This window comes from Hemiscyllium ocellatum, assembly GCF_020745735.1.
Source record: "Hemiscyllium ocellatum isolate sHemOce1 chromosome 27 unlocalized genomic scaffold, sHemOce1.pat.X.cur. SUPER_27_unloc_13, whole genome shotgun sequence".
Lineage (NCBI taxonomy): Eukaryota > Metazoa > Chordata > Chondrichthyes > Orectolobiformes > Hemiscylliidae > Hemiscyllium > Hemiscyllium ocellatum.
This window is the reverse complement of record NW_026867480.1, coordinates 522,002-540,623: the sequence shown is the minus strand read 5'-3', so window position 1 is coordinate 540,623 and position 18,622 is coordinate 522,002. Positions and strand designations below refer to the sequence as shown.

The following is an 18,622-nucleotide window of genomic DNA, read 5'->3' as shown; positions in this document are numbered from 1 at the left end:
CCAATTGAAACTTTCACGCCTCATCTTTACATAGGCCGCCCTCTACGCTTTAACAAGGGATTCCAATCATTATTAAACACGGCTCCCTCACACGACCCTTTCCTCCCCGCCTGACAGGTACATACTTATCAAGGACACTCAATAGTTGATCCTTGAACAAGCTCCACATATCGATTGTGCCCTTCCCTTGAAGCCTACTTTTCCAAGCCACGCATCCTAAGTCATGCCTCACCGCATCATAATTTCCCTGCCCCCCGCTATGACTCTTGCCCTACAGTGCACACGTAACCTTCTTCATCACCAGAGTAAAAGTCACCGAATTGTGGTCACTGTCCCCAAATTGCTCACCTACCTCCAATTCAAACACCTGGCCTGATTCGTTACCCAGAACCAAATCCAGTATGGTGTCACCTCTTGTTGGCCTGTCAACATATTGTATCAGGAAACCCTCCTGCACACATTAGACAAACACCGACCCATCTAAAGTACTCGAGCTATAGCTTTCCTAGTCAATATCTGGAAAGTTAAAGTCCACCATAACAACCACCCTATTACTTTCACTCTTCTCCTGAATCACCCTTGCAATCCTTTCTTCTACGTCTCTAGGACTATTAGGCCTGTAGAAAACACCTAACAGGGTGACCTCACCTTTCCTATTTCTAACCTCAGCCCAAACTACCCTCAGATGGCGAGTTTTCATCCATCGTCTTTCCACCGCTGCAATACTATCCTTGACAAGCAGTGCCACACCTCCCCCTCTTTTACCCCCACCTCTGACTCTACTAAAACATTTAAACACCGGAACCTGCAACAGGCAATTCTGTCCCTGTTCTATCCATGTCTCCGTAATAGCCACAACATCGAAATCCCAGTCCCAACCCGCGCTGCAAGTTCACCTATCTTATTTTGTACACTTCTCGCATTGAAGCACTGTCAAATGTATTTCACACTGAGCAAGACTCAGCTGGTGAAAGAGGTGGAGCGGGGGTGCTTGTGTGCTCTCTGTGTGGCTCGTTGGTCTCGGGTATGATTCTCGCTTTGGGTCTTCTACTATGTAGACTTGCGCGAAATCCCGGACGAGCCCGCGTTTCCTGACTTGTGCAAGAGTGCCCGGTTAACTTTCTCAAAAAGTACCTTCGCTAAAGTGTGGACTTTTGCCCGAAACGTCGATTTTACTGCTCCTCGGATGCTGCCTGAACGGCTGTGCTTTTCCAGCACCACTAATCCAGAATCTGGTTTCCAGCATCTGCAGTCATTGATTTTCCCGCTTGGAGTACAAATTGGGCAGAAGGCAAGGAAGTGAAATGATGGAATATTGCGTTGACGTCAGTGGTGCCGTGTTTAAGGAATGTCAGCACTGAAGCAAGATTGGAAATTTGGGACAGCTCTCCTCGGAGAAGAGAAGTTTGAAATCTGGCCTGGTTGAAGCTTTCCAAGTCATGCAAAGTTTAGACAGAGAAAGTGATGTAGTCAAAATGCTCCCACGCCTGAAAGGATCGGCAACAAGTCATGAGGAAAAGAACTAAAAGTGACGTTGGGAAGAACGCTTTCGTACAGGGTGGTTGCGTTCAGTAAATCCCTAACTGACACTGACAAAGAGACAGATTGAATAGACGCAAACGGGAATTCGGTGGTCATGTTTAAAGTAACACTGTGCAGAATTACATGGAGAAGGAAAGAGAATGATACGAATAGAGACCCACGTTTACTTACTGTGTCGAACCACCAGAGCGAAGGTGGGCCGCATGGCCTCCGTCTGTGCTGTGACACATGCTGTGATTCAGAATGGAATCACAATTCGACCAACAGAATGTGGGAAGTTAGGAAAAAGTTTATATTTACAGAGCTTCCATACATCTGCGCAACAGCACATGATACGATAGCAGAGGAGATCTTTGACATCAGTCTCGAAGGGACCTGTGGAAAACTCTCGGCGTGTAGGAGCAGAGTGGCGTAGTGGTTTGTGCTGGGCTCATAGTCCCGAGGTCGATGGATTGAAGTCATCCTCCGCTGTAGTGCAATGTCTCCTTGAGCGGCTTCCTTTTGAACGGGGGCTGTGCTATATTCTATATCTTGCCTTTGCACCTACTGCCTGAGTGTCTGAATACCCTGTATCATACCGATACTCTCGGGGAACTCACACGATTCAAGTAACATGCTTTATGGAGGTCTGAGTGGTCTTCTCCTGTTCTTCGTCGGTTTCCTATGAACTGATTCGCAAAACCACTTCTTCTCAATGCCAATGAGCTAATTAAGTTGAAACGCATGCCTTGTACTTCCATCCATTCCCTGCATAATCGCCACGCCGGGTCGGACGTGAATGACAAGACGATAAGTATGTCAGAAACCGTATCACCACTCAGATACAGTTCCTTCCTATGAGGACAGATATCACTGATTGTGAATCACCTCAGAGAGAGGCAAGTGGCAGAGAGTCGCCGTGGACTCGATGGGCTGAACGGCTTCTGTCTGCGCGAGAATGGTGCAACGTGTTTATGCCGTCCCACTGCCTGTCTCTGGGACAGGGAGGCTGAAGGAGCAAAACTGGTTCATTTTTAACCGTCCCTTCCGTGTTGGACTGCCTGCAGTCCCTCTCAGCTCAGCCATGGGGATGACTCTCAGTGAGTGAAGGTTTCACTCGGATTCTCTTCATCTGGGACACTTGGGACTCAGATGTTAACTGCTGCGCAGTCGCAGCAAAGAAAGCGATGTCCACTTTGCAATCGACTTTCTGTAAGATTGCTGCGTGAAGACGATTTCTGAACACCAAGCAGGCTGTACAACAATGTGAATTTACTTGAGGGAAGAGTGCTTGGTGTCCATTTCTCTCTGTCTCGCCAGCACAGCATCTTTCTATCTCTCCGATAATAGACCTTTGGAGGAAATTCATATTCAAAGTTACTCACTTCCCACGCATTAGTGTAACAGATACTTCTCTCACCTCAAGTGATTGAGAGAGACAGCAGAAGAGCGAATGGACTCTTCCCTCACCCCCAGAACAGCTTGCGAGTAGAAACAAAATGGTTTAATTATCTGCCAGTACAGAGAGTCCAATTCCTGGGGATGAGACAAACATCAGCGCCCCGGGACAGAATGACAAGCAGATGTTCTGGAAACGCTTTGCTGCTTGCAATTCTTGGAGCAATGTATTTCACGCTGAGCAAGTTTCAACTGGCTCAGAGTTGTGGTTCTGTTCGCCGAGCTGGAAGTTTTTGTTGCAAACGTTTCATCCCCTGGCTAGGAGACATCATCAGTGCTCTGGAGCCTCCTGCGAAGCGCTTCTTTGATGTTTCTTCCGGTATTTATAGCGGTTTGTTCTTGCCGCTTCCAGGTGTCAGTTTCAGCTGTCCGTTGTAGTGGTTTGTATATGGGGTCCAGGTCGATGTGTCTGTTGATGGAGTTTGGGGATGAATGCCATGCTTCTAGGAATTCTCTGGCTGTTCTCTGTCTGGCTTGCCCTATGATAGTAGTGCTTTCCCAGTCGAATTCATGTTGCTTGTTGTCTGAGTGTATGGCTACTAAGGATAGCTGGTCGTGTCGTTTTGTAGCTAGCTGATGTTCATGGATGCGGATTGTTAGCTGTCTTCCTGTTTGTCCTATATAGTGTTTTGTGCAGTCCTTGCATGGTATTTGTAAAAACTACGTTAGTTTGGCTCATGCTGGGTATTGGGTCCTTTGTTCTAGTAAGTTGTTCTCTGAGCGTGGCTGTTGGTTTGTGTGCCGTTATGAGTCCTAAGGGTCGCAGTAGTCTGGCTGTCAGTTCTGAGACGCTCCTGACATATGGTAGTGTGGCTAGTCCTTTTGGTTGTGGCATATCCTCGTTCCGTGGTCTATCTCTTAGGCATCTGGTGATAAAGTTGCGTGGTATCCGTTTTTGCGAATACCTTGTATAGGTGTTCCTCTTCCTCTTTTCGCAGTTCTGGTGTACTGCAGTGTGTTGTGGCTCTTTTGAATAGTGTCCTGATGCAGCTTCGTTTGTGTGTGTTGGGGTGGTTACTTTCATAGTTTAGGACTTGGTCTGTGTGTGTTAGTTTCCTGTGTACCCTTGTGGTGAATTCTCCGTTAGGTGTTCTCTCTACTAACACGTCTAGGAATGGGAGTTGGCTATCGTTTTCCTCTTTTCTCGTGAATCGGATTCCTGTGAGTGTGGCGTTGATGATTCTGTGTGTTTTTTCTATTTCTGTGTTTTTGATGATTACAAAGGTGTCATCGACATATCTGATCCAGAGTTTGGGTTGGATTTGTGGTAGGGCTGTTTGTTCTAACCTTTGCATAACTGCCTCTGCTATGAGTCCCGAGATTGGTGATCCCATGGGTGTTCCGTTGATTTGTTCGCATATCTGATTGTTGAATGTAAAGTGTGTAGTGAGGCACAGGTCCAGTAGTTTAAGTATGCCGTCCTTGTTGATAGGTTCGGCCTCCTGTGTTCTGTTATGTATGTCCAGTAGGTTGGCTATTGTTTCTCTGGCTAGGGTTTTGTCAATTGAAGTGAACAGTGCTGTCACGTCGAATGAGATCATGGTTTCTTCTTTGTCTCCAGAGTCTCCAGTGTACATTACCCCCTGAGTTTATATTTGCACATCGGCGATATGTCTGCACAACAGCACATGACACTACAGCAGTGAAGATCTTTTGATTTCATTCTCGAACGTGCAAGACACACGCCAACTGAAAAGCTGAATACTTTTCACTGAGTACTCGGGAAAGCTGCCGTGCAATGCAGGAGAATGGCACAGCGGGTGCATGTTAGGATCACAACCCAGAAGGGAAACCATTTTCACTTATTTACTCAATGTCGTCTTCAGCAGCTCTTCCCTATAACGGCGCTCTGCTCTCTCCTTTACCTTGTCATCTGCTTCCCAAAACTTCGTGTATCTGAGCTCAATGTGTCACATCGATACACAAGTCAAATTTACACAGTTATTCTGGCACGCTTGTGGAGCTCTGAGTCGTGTTGTCCAGTTTCTGTCGGTGTGTTCTGATCTCAAGTGTTAAACCTCTTCTCTCAGATGGCAATGAACCGGTGAAGTTGAAACACATGCTGTTTTTGTCCATTTCCTGCGGTAAAGAAACCGACGCCCGTGTAATAAAAGACTCTCTGTAGGATTGCTGTGTCAAGACAAATTCTGAACACCAAGCAGGCTGCACAAAAATGCACTCATATCAATTTACCTGAGGGAAGGGTCTCCATTTCTCTCGGTCCCGACAACATAGCATCTTTCGGTCTCTCCGTTAACAGGACCTTTGGAACAAGCTCAAAGTTCCCCATTTCCTACGCATTTCTGTAACTGACTTATCCTGCCTCAACAACTAGTGAGAGAGAGCAGAAGAGCGTGTGGGCTCCTTCTTCCACCAGGACAGCTTGCAAGGAGAAATAAAATGGTTCAATTATCCACCAGTGGAGAGAGTCCGGTCCCTGGGGACGGGACAAACAGCAGCGTCCTGGGAGCAGAGACAGATTGAGAAGCAGATGTTCTTGAAACTCTTCCTTGCTTGCAATTCTGGGAGCAATGCACAATGTATTTCGTACTGAGCAAGTCACAGGTGCTTCAGGAGGTGGCTGCACCCATGGCTGGTGGCTCGTTAGTCTGGCATATGATTCTAGCTTTGGGTCTTCTCGCGAATGCAGACGTGTGAGAGTTCCCGGGTTCCAATCCCAGGCGAACCATCTTTTCTTAAATTGACCAGAGCAAAAATACCCGATCAATTTTCTCAAAAAGACGCTTCGTTAAATGAGATCGGACTGCCTGAATTAGGGACGGCGCAAAAGCTGCCATTGCAGTGAACACAGCGAAGGGAAACGCATGTTCAAAGTGAAAACAAGTACTGCAGATTTTTCGCCGGCGCAATCCGAGTCTGAATGAATCTTCCACCTGTATTACGCTCAATTCTGAGTGTGATACTTCAGGAAGCGGGGAAGTGAAGTGTTTGCAGACGGCGCTGAACATGTTAACGTGAATGGTATCGTTCTGAGGAATGTCAGCAATGAAGGGAGATTGGAAAGTTTGGGCCAACTCACTTTGGAGAACAGACGGCTGAAAGCTGGCCTCATTGAAGTTTTCCACGTCATGAGGGTTTTAGACAGAGGCAATAATGCAGTGAAAATGCTCCCAGGCCAGAAAGGATCGAGAACGATTTGGCAGAGATTGAAAGTCATCAGGAAAATAAGTAAAAGTGACATTAGGAAGACCGTTTTCGCACAGGGAGTGGGGTCAGTAAGTTGCTGTCTGACAGTGACAAAGAGGCAGATTCAATGGACTCAAAAGGGAATTCGGTGGGCATGTTCAATGTAACAATGTGCAGATTTACAGGGAGAAGGCGACAGAATGAGACACTTATTTACATATTGTGTTGAACCAGCAGAGCTAAGGTGGGCTGCAGGCCTCAGTCTGCGCTGTCACACATTTTGTGATTCTGAGTGAAACCGGAGTGGGACCAACAGAACGTAGGAAATTTGACAACGGATATATTCTGCCCAACAGGATACTCCATCACAGCAATGAAGGTGTTTTGACATAATTCTCGAAGGTCCATGCCACAATACAGATTCAAAACCGAGTATTCATTTGAATCACTGAGTAAGTTGTTTACAGTTATTCAGTTGAGGTGAGCGGAGTTGCGCATTGGGAGCCACTCCAGTTGATCTGTCGAAGCCGTTTCCTCCTGTGTGATAGTCCCACCAGCACTCCAATTTGCTGTGCTTCCAGTCAGTAGATGCAGATTACTGTCCCATACTGATACACGGGCCACGATGACCCAACTGTGGTGACAAGCTTGTGAAGGTCTGAGTGCTCTTCTCCTGCTCTCTGTCGGCCTCCTATGATCCGAAACATCAAACCTCTCTTCTCCGAGATGGGAATAAACTGGTGAAGGTGAAACACATCAGTTGCGGTGTGTTCCATGTGCAGGAGGCCCTGCAGTAACTCCCCACACTGTTTCACACAGCAGCATCCTCTCGGTGAATTACGCTTGGCAAAAAAAACCTATTAAACCAAATCAGTGTCGTCCATTGGATTTTACTGACACCGTTTATACAATTCAGGCTCACCGTTAATGTGGAGAGGGGCCGTCAGACTGTAGTTTCCGCTCCTTCTGTTGAATAAAGATAATTTTAACAGTGTCCAGTGAGAGGAAAGAATTTGTTGTTGGTGGTAAACATTTCTATCTGAACTCGCTGTCACTCTGCTATGACAGGATGAGCTGGGACCTCCTGATAGATTGAAACACACAACTGGTAATCTCTAGATTATGTTGTAAAAACATCGGTATAATGTTATTCACACCGCGCTGTCACCAACTGAACGAAGTGGCTGTGTTTTCATTCTCACAGTGGGGGGAGCTGAGCATTTACCGAAACACTGGGCACACCACCTCCCTGACACAGTGTTCACAAATCAAACTGACAGCAAAGCCTCACGTGTGATCGAAAGTTTCCGCAACGAACATTTGACTCAACAGATATCGGGAGTGAACGTAATCATTCCTGGATTTGAAATGTAAGAAGCAGACTTTTAGTGAGCCTGACGCGATTTGAACACGCAACCGATTGATCTGGAGTCAGACGCGCTACAGTTGCGCCACAAGCTGATGGGGAACGAGCGCCTTCTTTTCATGCTTAAGGGAAGTGATCGCACTACAAGGATTTTACGTTATGAGTAACAACGGAGATCAACAGTTCATGTCTGTTCTGTTTCTTCCCCCTCTCTTTCTGCAGAGGGTGGCATCAGACTGTCCCCGGTGTCTCCACAATGAATGTCCCAGGCATTATTAAGGAAAAGTAAAAGTGATAGACGACAATTGTAATTCTAGGTGGGGCAGGCTGAATTATGAATTCACTAATAGCCTCCCCTAAGCGATGGCGCAGCTTCCGACATCGCCTGTCTCTGTGGCGCAATTGGTCAGGGCGTTCGGCTGTTAACCGAAAGGTTGGTGGTTCGAGCCCACCCAGGGACGCTTAGTTCGCTGCTCACCCTTCGCTTCGCGGCTGTGTGAACTGTAATGGGATAAGGCGAATGATATCCAAACGGAAACCTCCTCTACAAAGGGGTTTCTGAGTTGTATTATTGTCTAACGTTAGGGACTGCGGATGCTGAGAACCCGAGACAAAAAACGAGAAACTCGGCAGGTTGACAGCACCTGTCGGAGAAAACGGAATTCTGAAATGCTGCGTCTGATTCTCTTTCCATAGATGTTGCCTGACCTTCTCCGTTCCTCCTGCAATTTCTAGATTTGGTTTTAACTGAAAGTTCATTACATCTTTTGCGATGAAACACCTAGACTCGCAGTGTCCAGATATTTAACCCTTTCGAATCACTGAAGTGAATAGATTCAAACAAACTCTGCGATGATTCACTCTTTCTCAGCTCCGCAGGCAGACAGACCTGGGAAGTGAAGCTGTCAGTGTGGTTCTGTATTCGTGGGCTGAGTGGTTTATGCGATGGACTTGAAACCCATTGCGGTTTCCCCACGCAGGTGTGACCCCTGCCGACTACAAAATGAGAAATGTCGTCGACAAGAAACGGAGCTTGCTCCCCGGCTTCTTCTTAAGATTCAAGTCAGTGGAGGGGGAAAAATATTTCACTCACATTGGGAGTGGTGGGAATCTGCAACCCACTGCCTGTTCGGGTGGAACAAGCAGATATCCGCAGAGCTTCTTTTGATACAAGTGTCTGCAAATGAGACGAGAACAGTGAGGGACATGAAATCGTGATCGAAATGAAGCAGGCACCTGAGGACAAGGGTGTTTCCTTTGCCAGTGAAAGATACTGCTTCACAAAGTTGGGACTGTGGAAGGGAAGCAGTGACGCTGATTATCTTTGGTTGTTGACCTTGTGAATGTTCCCATTGCTGCGCATGTCCGTGTTAGTCAGTTACCAGAGGACAGGAATTCTGCAGCATGGTGGCGTTAGATACGCACAGGGCCAGGGGCGCAATGTCTCCACCTACCTGTTTGAAATGCAGCTCACAGCTTCTTCACACACCCCAATTAATCTTTCTCATTGTCCTGAAGCCGGCATACGGTTTGAATTCCCGATCTGCGGGAATGAGAATCTTTTCACTGTCTCGCGTCAATAAATGTCCCTCAGAACATCGGAGTCAAGTCACAGCGGAAGCTGAAATAGCCTCACACGCTGCTCACGGGCACATTTTACTTTCCCCAACTCAACGCCTCAACCACTGTGGCTCCTGGGAGTGGAAAGGAAACAGTCCCCAAAACCAGTCTTAGTTTTGCGAATCTTCAGAAAATAAGCAAACCTTCATCCCTTCGGATTTTCTATCCTGGGCTGACAGGATGGGTTTTGTCACTCTTTTGTCGGATATTGCAAGTGGATGTTTTGCAGAAAAGCACCACAATGCAATCTGATTAATCAGGACCTGGATGTTTTCGGTCTTTGGATGTAAGTGTTGTGCTCCAGAACTTTGTTGTTCACAGTTTATAATACTTTTCTTCCCAGTCCCCTGTACCACTTGTCGAAAATGCTTAATTTGCGTCTTGTAATCCTTTCACTGTCTGCTAATGAGGATAGCGTTTCCGTATTTTACCTAAATTATCTTGACCTTGCATACCTCAAGCCTCAAGCTAATTTCACGAGAAACCTTCTCCAGTTCAAAAGCCAACTGTCAATAATGGCTCTGTTTCTTGTCACGTGTCCAATTTCAGACCGATATTGTTAATGTCCCTTTTATTCCATCAGATCCAGGTTTCACTCACAGGGCTAGAACAGAACTGTCACCAAATACATTTACCAATCTACCTTCATCCTTTCGATTGTATTAGCATCATGAACACTTCTCATCGAAATAACTCGAGAGACTTTCATCACCATTTTCTGTGAACAGTTCTACATTAGCTTTGCTGACTTAACACCAATTTTCTTGAAGTGGCTCCTTAGTTTCGAACCTGATTATTCATCTCTCTGCGCACGGAAATGGATCCTTCCCACCCGCTCTGTCCCTCATCAGTGTGTGTAGTTCAAATCGATCTCCCATCAGCCTCCTCTGTCCTGATCAAATCCAGGGGAACAGGATACGTTGGGTCTATGGCGCGGACAGGACAAGTCCAGTACTCACCTTTCCTGTTAGAGCAATTCCATGAGAAATTTTAGATCATAACTTTGGGCGTGTAGTTGTGGCCGAATATTTAAGGTGCTGGCGTAGAGATCCTTTGGGGCTCCCCCACCCAGGGTGGTAACCTGCTGGCTATGCTTTCTTCGCCGGCGATTTTAAATGACTTCCTGTTGGTTGCATTATCGCTCAAACTTCACAAAACCCGTCTCAATAAAGTCCCGTTTTCTCGTGTCTGGGAATTGATTGCCATGCAGGAAATTCGAGTTCGGAACAAACAGCGTACCAGACTCAAAACGTCAGCTCTGTTTACCTTTCCACAGATGATGCACGACCTGTCGGTTTTCTGCAGTATTCTCTGCGTTTATTAGGCGCAAGTGCTGCTTTTCATTCAAGAACTTCAATTCCTGTCCTCTGGTAACTGACTCTGGTCAGTGGCAATTGGTTCTTCTGATCATTAATCTGCCCATTCCCACCGCGTCTTCTCCCATCATTACCAACAGCCCCAGGAAATCTCCAGTTAACCTTCTTTGCTCCAAAGCGAACATTCCCAACCTTGGGAATGTCTCCCCACAATGGAAATTCTTCATCCCTGTAAATTAGGCATGGCGTACACTTGGGAAGAGATTTTGGCAAAATATTGTCAGTTAGGAAATGGAAAAATGTTCATGAAACAAAACAGAAATCCCAGTCTCCAGCTTTGTGAACCTTTAGAAACTCTTTGGGAAGCGGATTTAGATGAGAATGAAAGATGAACCGTCCGACTGAGCAGAGACAGTCCAGACACCGTCCCCTTGTTGAAGAGGCCGGGAGATTGACTCTGATGTTCTCGGGACATGAACTGATCTGAGACATTGAAATAATTGTCGTTCGTGCACATCGGGAATTCAAACCCCTTCTCGCCTCCGAGCCAATGAGGGAACTCGGGAACAGGCAAAACACTGAAAGGCTCGAAGGGCGACGGTCCCGGAGTCAGAAAACTAATTCCTCGTGACATGGATGTGTCTGCAGAGGGTGGGATCAGACTGTCCCCGGTGTCTCCACAATGAATGTCCCAGGCATTATTCAGGAAAAGTAAAAGTGGTCGACGACAATTGTAATTCTAGGCGGGGTGGCTGAATTATGAATTTACTAATAGCCTCCCCTAAGCGATGGCGCTGCCCCAAACGTTGCTTGTCTCTGTGGCGCAATTGGTCCGCGCGTTCGGCTATTAATTGAAAGGTTGGTGGTTCGAGCCCACCCAGGGCCGTTTAGTTCGCTGCTCCACCTTTTCTTCGCGGCTGTGTGCGGTTTAATGGGGTCAGGGAAATGATATCCAAACGGAACCCTTCTCCACAAAGGAGCTGCTGAATTGTATTATTGTCTAACGTAAAGGACTGCGGATGCTGAAAACCCGAGCCAAAAAAGAGAAGCTCGGCAGGTTTGACAGCACCTGTCGGAGAAAACGGAATTCTGAAATCCTGTGTCTGATTCTCTTTCCATAGATGTTGCCTGACCTTCTCCGTTCCTCCAGAAATTTCTTGATTTGTTTTTAACTGAAAGTTCATTTCATCTTTTGCGATGAAACACCTAGACTCGCCATGTGCAGATATTTTACCCTTTCGAATCACTGAAGTCAATGTACAACTCTTTCATGCAGAGCATGTTGCGGGCATGGAATTAGCTGCTTGAGGAAGTCGTGGAGGCTAGTATAATTACGACACTTAAAAGGCATCTGGACGGGTTCATGAATAGGAAGGGTATAGCGGGATATGGGCCAAGTGCTACCAAATGGGACTAGACTGTTTAGGATAACTGGTCAACATGGATGAGTTGGACTGAAGGGTCTCTTTCCATGCTGTAATTCGTGTGACACTGTGGAATTCTCTGCCCAAGGGAGCAGATGAGGCAGCTTCATTAATTATATTCAAGACACAGTTGGATAGGATATTGCATGGAGGGGAATTAAGGGTAGATGGAATGATACAGGTAGGAGGAGCCCAGATGATGGATAGATCAGCCTTCATCTGAATGAATGGTGGAGCAGGCTCGACACGCCAAATAGCCGACTCCTGCTTCTATTACTATGAACCGATAACTCTGCATTTCCCATGGCTAACCTATCTAACCTGCACATCCCTGGACATTAAGGGCAATCCAAATCAAGGCAGGTGAGCAATGAAGTAATGTGAAAAGTGAATGTCAGAGAACAAAGGGACAAGGGGAATAAATGTACTACCAATCAAAGCTGGATTGAAAAGATCACAAAAATTGAAACTAAAGACTGTGTCTGAATATTTGCTGCACTGTAAGAAAAGTGAACGAATTGACTGAAGAAAATAAGTGTGTACAGAGGGTCAGTACAGAGACGTGGTTTTAGGATGACAAGGATTAGACCCTGAATATTGAGGGTACGTGATATTCAAATCAAATCAAACCTTTGGTAAAGGTAGAGGGTTGGCAATGCAAATCAAAGCACTGATAACATGGTAGTCTGATGTCAGTTTGGATTCCAGGTCCTGATTTATCTGTCCTCTGTTGGTCTCCCGTTCCCACAGAGCTAGCTGTTGTCTGTTCTCAGTTCTGCTGGATTTCTATTGAAGCTTTGACACCCCCCGCCAACTATCCCACCCGCCCAACCGCATCCCCACACCCCCCCCCACCATCACCCCGCCCCGGCCTTTTCCACCTTCCCGAACACGGTGGGTGGTATGGTGGCATAGTGGTTAGCACTGCTGCCTCACAGCGCCAGAGACCCGTGTTCAATTCCCAACTCAGGCGACTGACTGTGTGGAGTTTGCACGTTCTCCCCGTATCTGCGTGGGTTTCCTCCGGTTTCCTCCCACAGTCACAAAGATGTGCAGGCCAGGTGAATTGGCCATGCTAAATTGCCCGTAGTGTTAGGTAAAGGGGGAAATGTAGGGGAATGGGTGGGTTGCGCTTCGGCGGATCGGTGTGGACTTGTTGGGCGGAAGGGCCTGTTTCCACACTGTAAGTAATCTAATCTAATCTAAAAAAACATTCAGTCGATCAAGGCCCAACCCATAATCTCCCAGCCTGTCAACCATCAGACAGAGAGAGTCAACTTGGCTGGAAATAAAACAAGTAAAGTGAAAATGTGAAAATCATTGTCCTCAAGTTTCTCTCTGAGGTTCGCACTGCCTCCATCTGCCCAACACCCAATTCTAGATACTTGAAACTCTTGCACAATTAAATAATGAGAAGTTTAAATCCATTGTGTCCAAATCACGCTGCAAACACCACTCTCCAGCACCACTTCCATCTATCCTCATGCCAAATGTGTGAGGCTGAAGTAGCCGCTTGAAAGCTTGGTAAATGCTTTACCTCTCAGATGAGCTACCAGCTGCATGCCCACACTTTCATTGGGACCACCTCTTCAAATCTCAGGAATAATTTCTGACCCTGCCCCACCTCATTTTATCTGATTCTGAAAATTACACTATGCCTTTGTCACCTCTTGATTTTGATTCTTCTGTCACACACCTGAAGGCCTGAAACATTCTACTCTCCATAAATCTGAGATCATCCAAATTGCTGAATAAGAAACAAATAACTGTGGATGCTGGAAATCTGAAACAGAAACAAAAACAAAAATTGCTGGAGAACCTCAGTAGGTCTGGTAGCATCAATGGGCAGACAGTACAGTCAACATTTCAGGTCCAGTGACCTCCTTTCGTTCCAGGTCACGGCTGCTTCTCTCCTTCCTCACGCTAAGTTCGTTTAATCTATGATTGCTATGCCTGCTGATGCACACAGGTTCCTGGTGATGCAGCAGATCCATTATAAAATGTCAGTCTTTGCCCATAGTCTTGTCCCTCGCTATCTCTATCATCTTCTCCGGCTCTAAACCTCTGAACTCAGGGAGCTCAGTAAATGCCCAACATTCTCATTCAAACTGACATCGAACCCCAGGGTTTCCTGATGAAGGGCTTTTGCCCGAAACATCGATTGCTCATCGGATGCTGCCTGACCTGCTGAGCTTTTCCAGCACCACACTCTAGAATCCAACTCCAGGGGTCTGAAGTCTGGATCTCAGAACAGCACAATTAGTTATAGCAAATAGATGTGAAAGACGTTCAGGTCCCATGTATGAGTAAGATTGAGGAGTGCAGCTTAACAGTCGCAGCAAACTACAAACCACCAAAATTATCACGTGAATGACACAGAGGTCAGAAAGACTCACCACATAACTCCAGTCAAACATTCAAACATTACTCGAGGAAAAGCCTGGAAATGCCCCCCGCCCGTTAAGGCTGCACGGTGGCTCGGGCGGTGGTTCCCGCCTCAGGTAACTGTCTGTGTGGAGTTTGCACATTCTCCCCGTATCTGCGTGGGTTTCCTCCCACAATCCAAAACTGTGCAGGTTAGGTGAATTGGCCATGCTAAATTGTCCATAGCGTTAGGTGGATTAGGCAGGGGTAAATGTAGGGGAATGGGTCTGCGTGGGTTCTCTTCGGAGGGTTGGTGTTGGGCCTTATAGCCTGTTTCCACACTGTAGGTAATCTAATCTAATCTGTGAGAGGAGTTTCTCGAAACCATCACTGTCAGTGTTGGACCGAAATTGGCATCATTCTCCCTTCAGGCTTACGGACCATCAGTGCGCATGTTCCCAACTCCAGCCCATGTGCCTGTAAGCACGCATTGCGCGTGCTCGTGGGACTCCTGCATTAAGAATGGGGTGCGATAACAATCGCATGCCATGTTGGGTAAATTATATGCCATGGAAGACCGTGATTTTACATCAGACAGAGCGATTATAGATTGGTCGCTGAAAAAAAGTTCAAAATTAATAAACACGGAAATTTTCTGAAAGGTAGCCAAATTCAAGGAAGGGTTTTATAGACTGGAATCTAATCAAGAGATAGGGTTTGTTAACTGACAGAATAACACAATCAGAAGTGAGCTCCAGACGGAAATTTGATCGAGGGAATCAGGATGATTACATCCAGTATAACAGAAAACTGAGTGTGTAATACAGGCTATAATGTAATTGAGGGGTTCGGGATAGTTTGTATATAGAATAACATACTCGGGAATGAATTACAGACTGGAACCTAATCAAGAGGATCGTTGTGATTTATATGGAGAATAACGTACGCAGTAGTAAATTGCATCCTGGAATCTCATCAAAGCACCTTGATGCCACACTGGGTCGAATGTAGCCTTGAGGTCAAGGGTTGCCAATCTCATCTCACCTCAAGGATTAAGCTTTTTTGTCCATGTTTTAACCAAGGCTTGAATGTGGTCAGTACCTGAGTGAGCCTGGTGGTCCCCAAGCTGGTCACTCAGCAGCTCACAGCTGAGAGGATGTTATTCGATATGTTACATAGCATTATCGATAATCGGGAGTATACTGATAGGACGATTAATCCTGAGTTGGATGTGTACTGCTACTTGTGCACAGGCAATCTGGCAAATTTCCAGATTGTTGGGTAGATACCAATGTTGTAACTGCACTGAAGAGCTGAGAAAACTGAATGCAGTTTGTATTACACTCGGAGCAAGTGAATGATCTCTCCCTAGAGTGAACTCATTGATGTGTCGGCAGAAGTGAATTCTTTCACACACTCTCACCAGAATGAATGTGTTGATGTATCAGCGGGTTGTGGGACTATCCGAATCCCTTTGCAAACTCTGAGCAAGTAAATAATTTATCTCCAGTGTGAACTCGCTGATGTCACAACAAGTTTGATGTCCGTGCAAATTCCTTCCCATATACAGGGCACAAAAACAGCTTGTCCCCAGTGTGAACTCGTTGGTGCACAGTGAGGTTGACTGACTGTGTGAAATACTTTCCACAGGAGGTTCAGCTAAACGGTATCTCCTCAGTGTGATAAGCACATTTTTCTGGAAGCTGGAATACACTGTGAATCTCTTTCCACATGTAGAGCAGGCAAAAGCTTATTTCCAGTGTGACTGTATCAATCAATATCCAGCTAGACAGGGGAACTACAATCTCTTCCCATAGTCACCACGTTTACATGGTTTCATCATGGTGTTGGAGTCTTCGTGTTAATCCAGGGCAAATGATCAATGCAATGTTACGAAGTCCAGAGCATGTATTGTCAGTTTTCGATAGAGAGTGTTTTTCTCAAGTTAAAGTACAGCCACAGCTACTAGCAAAAGGTCGGGCTGTTTCAAATGTAGCAATTGGTTTTTAAATGGATACCTGTGTTCTGTTTGATGTTTTGACAACAATTCAAATTTAATTAATTTAATCTATGCCCAGGATACCAGAAGACAATGAGATTCGAATTCTATGGTTTTGATCCCTGGAAATCAATCAAATAAGAATTTAATGTGTCCTATGGGGGATATAAACCCGGCATTTTGAAAGTTAGTGGGAAGCAACTGCCGATCTAATACTTTGCTCTCAGAGAAATTGAAAACACTCTCCATCAAAGGTACCTTTTCACGTGAAACACACAGTAAAAAGAAGAGCACCCAGGAAGATCAGCAGTTAGAAAAGTGAAAACATCAATGAAGAGGAGACTGTGTGGACTTGAGATTAAGTTAAAGTAACGATTAATAAATACGTTATTAGAATAGCATATTAAGTTGTGTCGAGTTGGGGTCAGATAGTAAGTAGTTTAAGAAAGGGGTGTTGGATTTGTGAATAAGTTTTGTTTAGTGTTCACTATTAGTTAGAAAAATATTTTCTTTAAATAGTGCAATTTAGGAATTCTGTCACTCACATTTTAACAGATTAAGAGGCAAGATGAGCTTTTCTGGGCGGTTAGTTTAATTAACAGGGTTTGATCTCCATGACGTAACAATAAATATTATTCTTACTCACACACGGACTTATGGGTTATGATTCTTCTTTTCATATGTAAATCTTCTCCCTAAAATCCTGTGAGGGAGTTTTACAGCAGTTATTCCTGTCAGTTCATGTTGGAAATTCTGAATAGATTTCCCTGAAACATTGTGTCCTCTTGTTGACCAAAGCTGGAAATTCTTGTCTCAGGAGACAGTGGTTTTGTCTCAATGTAACTGGTCTAGTCCTAGCTCACCCTGGTTAATGTTCTGTGGGAGGTGTTCAAATCTCACCAGGCCAAATAGAGGTGTTCTGTTACGTTATTAAAAATCTGGACTGTCAGTTATTGTAAGATACCATTGGGCTCACCTTTCTCCGGTTAGACTTACATGTGACTCCATTGTGGTTGACTCCTCACCGCCCTCCAGACAACGAGGGATGGACAATAAACACAAGCCGACTCAGAGATGAACACATATCTCTTTTATGCTTCAGCTCTTGTGTGACTGACCGCATTTCCTGCCCAATAGAAAGTGGGGCAGCTCAGGACGACATTCTGGAATTTGCGGGACTCCAGGCCAATCAGAGTGAACAAAAGGCAGCGCCAAGTTGTTTATGGAGCATGCGCAGTGCGGGTGTCTGAGCTGGTGGAGTTGAAAAGTGAGAGACAGAGCTGGAGGGAGGGATTGGATGGATTTAGGAACAACCTGCTGCGAAGTGTTTGTATTCGAGTTAGTACTGAACTCTGGGAAATTCTTTTACACGGGGTTAGAGTTGAAGAATTACCCCACAGCAATCTCAAACCAAGAGGAACGTTTTTCTCTCCTGCACTGAGAAGGAGAGGCTTCGGAGCGGCTGGTTCTTGTAGGTCAGTAAGCGGCAATTCTCTCTCTCTCTTCTCTCCCTCTCTCTAAAGAAACAAAACCATGTATCTCCAGGAGGACAGAGTGTGTCTGGTAGCGGAGTTTATAGGTGATGATTCTTCATCCACTCTGGTCTTGATCTTCTTGAAGTGAGGATCTGTCAGTTATTCCTGTGATGGAGATGGAGGAAACTGTCTGTAAGTATCCCATTGTTCTCACTATCTTTACTCTCATTGAGGGCTGAGTCTTGTGGAGGGCCAGAACACGCCCTTCCCCTGAAGGACATTTCTCAGCTAGTTGAGTTTTTCATAACAATCCAGTAATGTTTCACGGTCAGTATTTGAGTGACTTTCACACAAATTGCTGGATTCAAAGAACTCCATGGTGACCCAATGGTTAGCACTGCTGCCTCTCAGCTCTGGGGACCTGGGTTTGATTCCAGATTCGGGTGATTGCGTGGAGTAAGTAATTTCTTCATATATCTGTGTAGTTTCCTCTCGGTGCTCCTGTTTCCTCCCAAAATTCAATGATATCTGGATTAGGTGGGTTGGCCATGCTAAATTGCCCATAATGTGCAGGGATGTGCAGGCTGGATAGGTAAACCGTGGGGAATGCAGGGATATGGGACGGATCTATGTGGGATGCTCTTCAGAGGACGGGTGTGGATTCAAACGGCCTGCTTCCACACTATAAGGTTTTTATGATTCTTAACTCCTTTTAGTATCTTAAACAGTACGATTTCTCAATCTCTAATTTTTCCTGATTTAAGTTTGTTTTACAGAGAATCACAGGGGCACATTTATCAGCGAGAATTCCAAGCAAATACCTTATCAGGATCTTAAAGTGAGTCAATTAATCAGGATTTGAAAACCATTGGATTGTCAATGTTTATCTGTGGTAAAAGTTTGCAAACATCAGTGTACCCAGTGACAAATGG

The 18,622-nt window shown here is 45.6% G+C and overlaps 2 non-coding genes across 2 annotated transcripts; both read left to right on the top strand.

Annotated features, from left to right (window-relative positions):
- The first annotated feature begins 7,879 nt into the window (after positions 1-7,879).
- Positions 7,880-7,953, top strand: trnan-guu (transfer RNA asparagine (anticodon GUU)). Its single transcript has one exon. It is a non-coding gene; the product is annotated as a tRNA-Asn (tRNA).
- Positions 7,954-11,240: 3,287 nt separating this feature from the next.
- Positions 11,241-11,314, top strand: trnan-auu (transfer RNA asparagine (anticodon AUU)). The gene has a single exon. It is a non-coding gene; the product is annotated as a tRNA-Asn (tRNA).
- Positions 11,315-18,622: the final 7,308 nt, after the last annotated feature.